General features: G+C 38.0%; 1 pseudogene; it reads left to right on the top strand.

The window, feature by feature from the left end:
• The first annotated feature begins 5261 nt into the window (after positions 1-5261).
• LOC116070987 lies at positions 5262-6550 on the top strand (annotated as a pseudogene).
• Positions 6551-7354: the final 804 nt, after the last annotated feature.

Here is a 7354-nt window from a genome sequence, read left to right as displayed (position 1 = left end):
GTCCTTCCTGAGTCCTAGTGTCAGAGCACACCCTAGAGACAGGATCTCTACTTGTGGGAAAGGTGCAGAGAGGGCTGTGAATCTGTTGTCCCTCCTAGGTGTGGTCTGAGGTAGAAAGGATCCTGACCAGGCTGCCCTGCCACTTGTGAGGCCTGTGCCTCCAAGCTGCTCCAGCCTTAGAAAGTCACTGGAGAGAAAATGGTAAATCTCACTCAAGTCCCTGGGTTAGAGCATTCCCTAGAGGCAAGGTCTTCACTTGCAGGGAAGGGGCAGAGAGGGCTGTGGATCTACTTCTGTCACTCCTAGGTGTAGAAGGATCCTGTCCAGCTGCCCTGCCACTTGTGAGGCCTGTGCCCCCCAGCTGATCCTGGAGTGAAAATGGCAGTTCTTATGTAGATTTCTTCAATTTCCTCAAAAGCAATTAGCAAGAACTTCTTGATTCTTATCAGAAAATGTTTCCATTTGTTTCCTCAATTAGGAGACATAGGTTTTCGGTGTTTTCCCTTTTAATGGCATTTTTTCCTAGGAATTCTTCAACCTGAGTCCTTGGGTTAGAGCACTCCCTGGAAGCAAGCTCTCTGTTTGTGGGGATGGGACTGAGAGGGCTGTGGATTTGCTGAATCCATCACTCCTAGGTGTAGACAGGGGTAGAGAGTCACTTTTGAGGCCTGAGCCTCCTGGCTGGTCCCACCTTAGAAAGTCCAATCTATTTCTCTTTAATATACAAAAATAGAGAGAAAGTAAATAAGGAAGAAATGAAGGAAGGAAGGAAGGAAAGGGAAGGAAGGAAGAAAGAAAGAAAGAAAGAAAGAAAGAAATTAAAGCTCAAAATGCAGAATCTTCATTTAATGTAACAGTAGAGAATTAGGAAAATTTTCAGCTCTTTCAGGGAAAGTTTTATTAAACTCCTCCATGAAAGACACATGTTATTTAGTGAGTTAGACCACATCATTTAGATTTTTAATCTTTGCCTCGATTTTATCATTACAGGTTAATCCACTTCACAGTAACTTAAAGTAGATTGAATACTATCAATTTCTAATTAAGTCTCTCCATGTTCTGATTGGAGACAGAATGGGCTTGATTTTCAACTCATCTCACAAGAGATGTTGTTTGTAATTCTCATACTTTAACTTCATTTTCCTTAAATGCCAAACATTATTATATTTAGAGTGATTTCCCATTAGAAAGTACTTGTGACCTAAAATGTATGATAGGTTTCTTCCTACAATATTTTCTTGGAAAAGGATAGGATCTTTTTATCATAAATGGTAAAATGTTTTTCCATTTGCTTTATTTGATTTTGAATAAATAGGGTCTAATCTCTTATTTCACAATGAGAAAAGTTGCTTATTTGTTTGTTCATTTGTTTGTTTTCCTATCAAAGGAACCTCAGTTTTTACTTCTAAGGCCAGCAAGAACTCCTATTTCCTGATTTGACCCATATTATGTCATTTAGCATCAGGGTATGAAGTCAAGTGTCCATCAAGAAGATGAGACTCAGTCACGTTTTCTTACTATTACCTATAACAGTAAGAAAAGATGACTACCATAGCATAACAAGAGCGTTTGCTGGATACTCTTGATATTTGCTCTTGGCTCACAATTTACAAAAACAGAATTGCCTTGCTGAGTTACTTTCACTTTGTATATTTCTTTATATGAATCCAAGGTTTCTGTTTGTTTATAATACAGCAAAAAAAAAATAAAATAAAAGTAAAAGTGTCTAATAGAAACACTTTAAGAGAGAGTACAGCATCACATTTCCTGTGAGTTTCTTTCCACGGATATTTTGGAATCTAGTTTGTAATCATGCTGATAGAAATTTTTAAAGAAATTTCAGTAACCAGAAAACCCAGTCTCTTCTCATGGGCAGGGGACTTAGATTTTAATCTTTCCTCAATTGTGTTATTAGAGGTTAATCACTTGTCAATAAATTAGAGTAGTTTGAATACTCTTAATTAATAATTAACTTACTCCATGTTTCCTATTAACATCACACATGAACTGTTAGCAGTGTGCCTAGCAAAGGATATAGCTTACACAGGTATTTTAGAGGACACACAGATTGAACCCTGTCTTTATGCAGAGGAAACCGACAGAGATGTTGGGAAATCTTATAACTTTGGAGTACTGGCAGACATGACATTTACAGAATCAGATCCTACACAGGTCCCAGGCTCTTCAGACCGTTGTTAGATGAGGCATTCAAGCTGCTGCTACATGAAGAATGAGCTTTTACTCTAAAGCAATGTGGCTATTGTTCTTATCCATATAGGAGACAGGGAAGTGGATCCCTAGAGGATGTTTCAGAGGTACACAGCACTGTGATCATAGAGAAAAGTGGGGAGACCTTAACACTATTTGGAGGAGGAGGGAAAACAAAGATTTTTTGCATCCTGTAACATAATCCTGGGCCAGTGTTACCTGGGATCCATCTTTATCTCTACAGACCTCTCAAGAACCTAAGCTTAGGGATTTTCTGTACTTTTCCTTTTATGGAATTTACTAGTTTATAGGCTATATAAAAAATATAAATAAAGTATTTTGTTTTTTCAATAGACAACTCAGAGGCATTGATTAGCGTTACATTGTAAGACCCTGTCCAGCCTTAACTTACCGGAGACCCCATGAGTGAATAACATGAAGCCTGATCTAGGCAAAAAAGCAAGAGGATTTTTAATGTTCCAGTGCACTGGGGCCATCCCAGACCCTAAGGAGAGGCAGCGATCATGCACAGCTTGTTCAGTGAGCTTTTATTCATTTTTCAGGGCAGCAGCCATTAGATACAATGTGATTGGCAGAACAGTGTGACTTTTTAAGCTGATTGGTCTTCAGGGAATGAGGTGGCAAGATCTTCCCTTGTCTGAAGGTCAACAAACGTCCACCCTGCAGAATGAGTCCCCACCCACCTGTCATCTGAGGAATGTTAATTAGCCTTTCCCTTCCAGAGAGTTCTACCACCTTCCCAAAGTTCCTGAGCTTATCGTATTAAGGAAATTCCTGGCTTCCCAGTGTTTTTCTGAGATGTCCCTGTTTACTCGGATCTTACAACATCACTATGAACTATCAATACTATTTCCATAATATTTAGCTTATTCTAAACAGAAGCTATTTCCATCAGCTTATCTTTTCTATTTCCCCTTGCCCCACCACTTGGTAAACTAAAATTTACTTTATGACCCTATAAATAAAAAGTGTGTCCTAATCAACCCATGAGTTTCTATTTGAGTGAGACTAGGAAGAAAGCTTGAAGTATGAGTAAAAAAGATTTATAAACACTTTGCATATTATTTATATTTACTTATAAGTAACTACATGACAAGTAGGTAGCCAAAAGAACTTCAGAATCTAAAGAATATGAGAGCAAGAAGAAAAAGAAGTAGGAGATGACTAGGTTGTTATATTTAAAGCACATTATTATGAGAAATCCAATACATATTACATATATGTATACATTGTTTTTAACTTCTTGGCATCATGGGAAGGGAGCCCACAGCTACTTGGTGTTATTGAGTCCCCTTTGTTTAATATATGTGTACATAGATGTGTGCCTGTGTTTCCTGAATTAAAAATAGACTATCATCTATGTCTGGCTAAATATTGAGGCAAGAAGCGTTTGACAAAACTATTCAGAGGAAATTGTCAGGACACTAAAAAGTGCAATTATAGTTAAGAAGATCTAATGGAATACCAAAATAATTCTATATCAAAAGTCACATGGCGATAGTAACTTTTGACATTTGGAACACATAGAATTATACGAAGAGTGATATCAGTACATGAGTGAGAACCAGATGCAGCAATATACACATATTGTGATGTAAAGCACAAGCGGACATTTCATCTACTTTATTTTATTCATTTCATTTCTTCTTGTATCTATTTGAGTGTAAGTTATCTAATTAATATTCTAAATAACTTCTGTGTTTGACATTTAGACTTAGGCAATTACCCATGACATCTGGCAGCCCCTCCCCCTAGGTTTTTCCTTAACAAATGGTGTATTGGAAGAGTTATCTCTTCAACTTGTTTCATGCATCCTCACCTTCTTGTTTTATTTGTTTCTCTTTCCTTTACAAGTTGGCTGTATAAAAGAAAAGAAAATGTTGGTATTGGTATCTATTGCCATTCGTATGAATCACAGTGTCAGAGGTGTGCATGTTCCCTAATAGGAGACAAACTAATTTTCCTCAGGAAAACTTGAATAAGAGCTCAGGAGAAACCCACTCCTCTTCTTGGATAAATAATTTATGTGAAGTAAGATGGTCAGTGTCACTACATTTGCTTTCTCAGAGTTTTCTGGTTTGAGATAATAAAGTTGAGTACAGAAAGACATGTGTAATTATGAAGTTTTCCTGAGTTTTGTCTTACTTTTTCAATATCTTGTAATGAAAAGAACAAAAAGAACAAAGGAAAATGACATGTAAATCCATATTATTTTATTTAGCTTATGTCATTTGAAAATCTGATTTTATTGTTGTCTGGTTTTTTTTTTTTGTTTCTTTTGTTTTGTTTTGTTCATTTGGTTTTTTGATAACAGTTTTTTAAATTTTTCAAAGATATACATCAGGACATAGCTTTCAGTTTCTAGGACTTTGATTCTAAGAGTATGAATTAGGAAATATTGTGTAGACACACACATTCTCCTCAATGGCTAGCATTCTATTAAGCATTAGAGAATAAATCTTTGTCTTTAATAATTCTTCATGTGTTGTAGATTAAAAATATTTACTATCCTTCAAGTTGCCTTTGTATACAAATTGTAGAACTCTTGAACTTCAAATGATTTGGTTTTACCCACCCATCCAATTTGGTATGCATTTCTTCATTTCTTCAATTTTTTCCTCTCTCTCATTTCTCTGTGGTCTCATTCTCATTCCGTCATCTATTTTGGCCTCAGTCATTACTCCTGACTTTAAAAACAATCAAACAAATAAGCAAGTTGGGACTAACAAGATGGATTAGTATTTCTTTTGTCAAGCTTAAAGACTTTACTTTAGATCCCTAGACTGTTGTAGAAGCCAGACAGTATCATCCATGTCTGTAAACCCTGTGATGGTCCGGGAATGGGCAGAGACAGGAGGGTCCTAGTGGCTTGTTGGCCAGTCACTAGAGTAAAAATGGCATCCCAGTTTTCAGTGAAGAGATTCTGTCTCAAAAACTAAGATGCTGGTATGGCCAGATGATTTGGTAACAGAGCTGGTTGATGACCCTTCAGGGCCACCAACACAGAACCACAACTTGTATCCAGGAGACTCATGGATGAGAAGGCCCTCAGTTGCTGCTCTGTCCTTGTCTCCAACACCAAGAATTTTCTACTGCAGCAAATGTGCAGTCCCTGAATTTTCATAGGAGGGTTCTGGGACTGACTTGATTCCAGAAATTTGATTTTTCCATTATGTAGTTTTCATAGCTTTTGACTATTTCTTAGCTTATCAGAGTAAGAATGACGTCCCCAAGGATAAGAATGAAAGAATGGCATGGATGTTCTCCAGAAAAGCTACACTTGAGTGGACACACAACCGGAGCTCTGAAGATGATGAGACCCAGAGTTACCACAATGACAACTCAGACCATCGGAGATTTAGTCACATTGGGATTGCTGTTTCTGAGGCCTACAGTTGAGTGGAACCGGCCTGCAGCCCCACTCCAGTTTGTGTTTGCTTCAGCCGAGGTTAGATAAGGACCTGGAAAACAAACGAGTTGGGGAACAAAGAGAATGGACGCCAAGTAGGTTTTTATCAAGGCATCCATTTACTTGGGGATATTTTGAACATTTATAGGCAGGCAAGACTGAAACCGAAAATCTCCAGGCACAAGGTATATGCATAACGTAAACAAGGCAACAGGCAAGAGACACCAAACTCTGGAAACTCAAAGTCCTCAGGCAAGTAGGCATGTCAACAGCTAGGTGTAACTTCCAGCCTCTGTCATCTTCAAAGGCAAACTGCAGTGTAGTGGGCCACTGTTTAGCCCCAGTAGGTGGCTGCCTCCAGGCTCATGCTGTCAGCTCTGCCTTGGAGCTGAGGGTGGCTGGGGGAAGCCAACATTACAGTGCCTGTAAGATATTTGAAGAACTGGGATTCACATTTGTAAAGAAACCCAAGGATGATAAAATGAAAGGTCTGACATTCATTCAACATCCTTATAGCTACTGGGTTGAGATTCTTAATCTTATCAAAATAGGAATAATTATTTAGTTCTGTGAGAATGCTCTTTTGTAGTGCCTTGGACAATGGGGACAAGAATCAGCATAATTCAAGATGCTGGGGCACTAGGAGGTTCCAGGATGGATGGGTCTCTTCCAGTTTAAATCACTCTGAAATCCTTTTTATTGTCTTGGTTCAGTGGGTTTTTAAAAATCTCCTCTCCTCTGTTTCTTCAACCTAATTTTCCAGTAGCCATTAATCTAAATACCTTGACAAAGTTGTGTGGCTTTATTTTTTAGATATTAATTAGGACAGTTCCCTGTACTAACTAAAAAAGACAAGAAAAAGTAAGGTGGAAAAGTGAGCCCACCTATATGATCACATACACACATGATACACCACACAAAATCAAATAAGGATACTAATACAATGTAAGCCTTTTTATCTTTCAAATCCATGGCTTGGGTCTAATCTTTTACCTAATAATTTTATGAAATTACAAATACGGAACAAAAATACTTGTCCCCTTCCCCAGCCTTGAGTAGTCTAAAAAAATCCAGGATGGTTTTAAAACCTAGCTGGAGTCACCTGGCCTCCCTTTCCTACAGGAGCTTTAAGAAGTTGACCACCTGCTGAGCTTGCTTTGCAACTCAATCCAGCTGAAACACAGGATGGGGTCTGTGGGCTCTCCTTATAAAAACACAGTGCTGAAAATTAAACTTTGAGCCTTGATCAGAAACTTTATCTTGGCTTCATCCTTCTCTCACCCTCCTGCAACGCCCAGGGCACCCCTCCCCCCATCTTTTCTCATTTCCAGCCTCCCTTTCAAGTAACCCCATTCATCCGAGGCTGCTGTACAGCTACAAATACTGACTTTATTGATACACATTTCCCCACTTTCATAGTCCCTGGTTTAGTAAATTATTATTCGTCAATCTATCCCAAATATTTTCCAGTTTTCCCAAATCTTTCCAGTTTCCAAATATCTTCCTCACCTAATCTGAACCTCAGAATATAGGAAAATATATAAATGATTTATTTCTTTTATTATCTCAAGGGCAGGAATAATTACCATTACAGATGTGTTAGTTAAATGTACATTGACAGAATATGCCATGTGTAGAGGAAAAACCTTAAGCCAAATCTTCTTCTGCATCAAAGATTAATTTATTTTTATTTTATGTATATGAATCTATGCTTGC

Source organism: Mastomys coucha, unplaced genomic scaffold (genome assembly GCF_008632895.1).
Source record: "Mastomys coucha isolate ucsf_1 unplaced genomic scaffold, UCSF_Mcou_1 pScaffold22, whole genome shotgun sequence".
In the NCBI taxonomy this organism is placed as follows: Eukaryota; Metazoa; Chordata; class Mammalia; order Rodentia; family Muridae; genus Mastomys; species Mastomys coucha.
The sequence above is the reverse complement of the archived record's forward strand: the minus strand, read 5'-3'. Positions and strand labels throughout refer to the sequence as shown.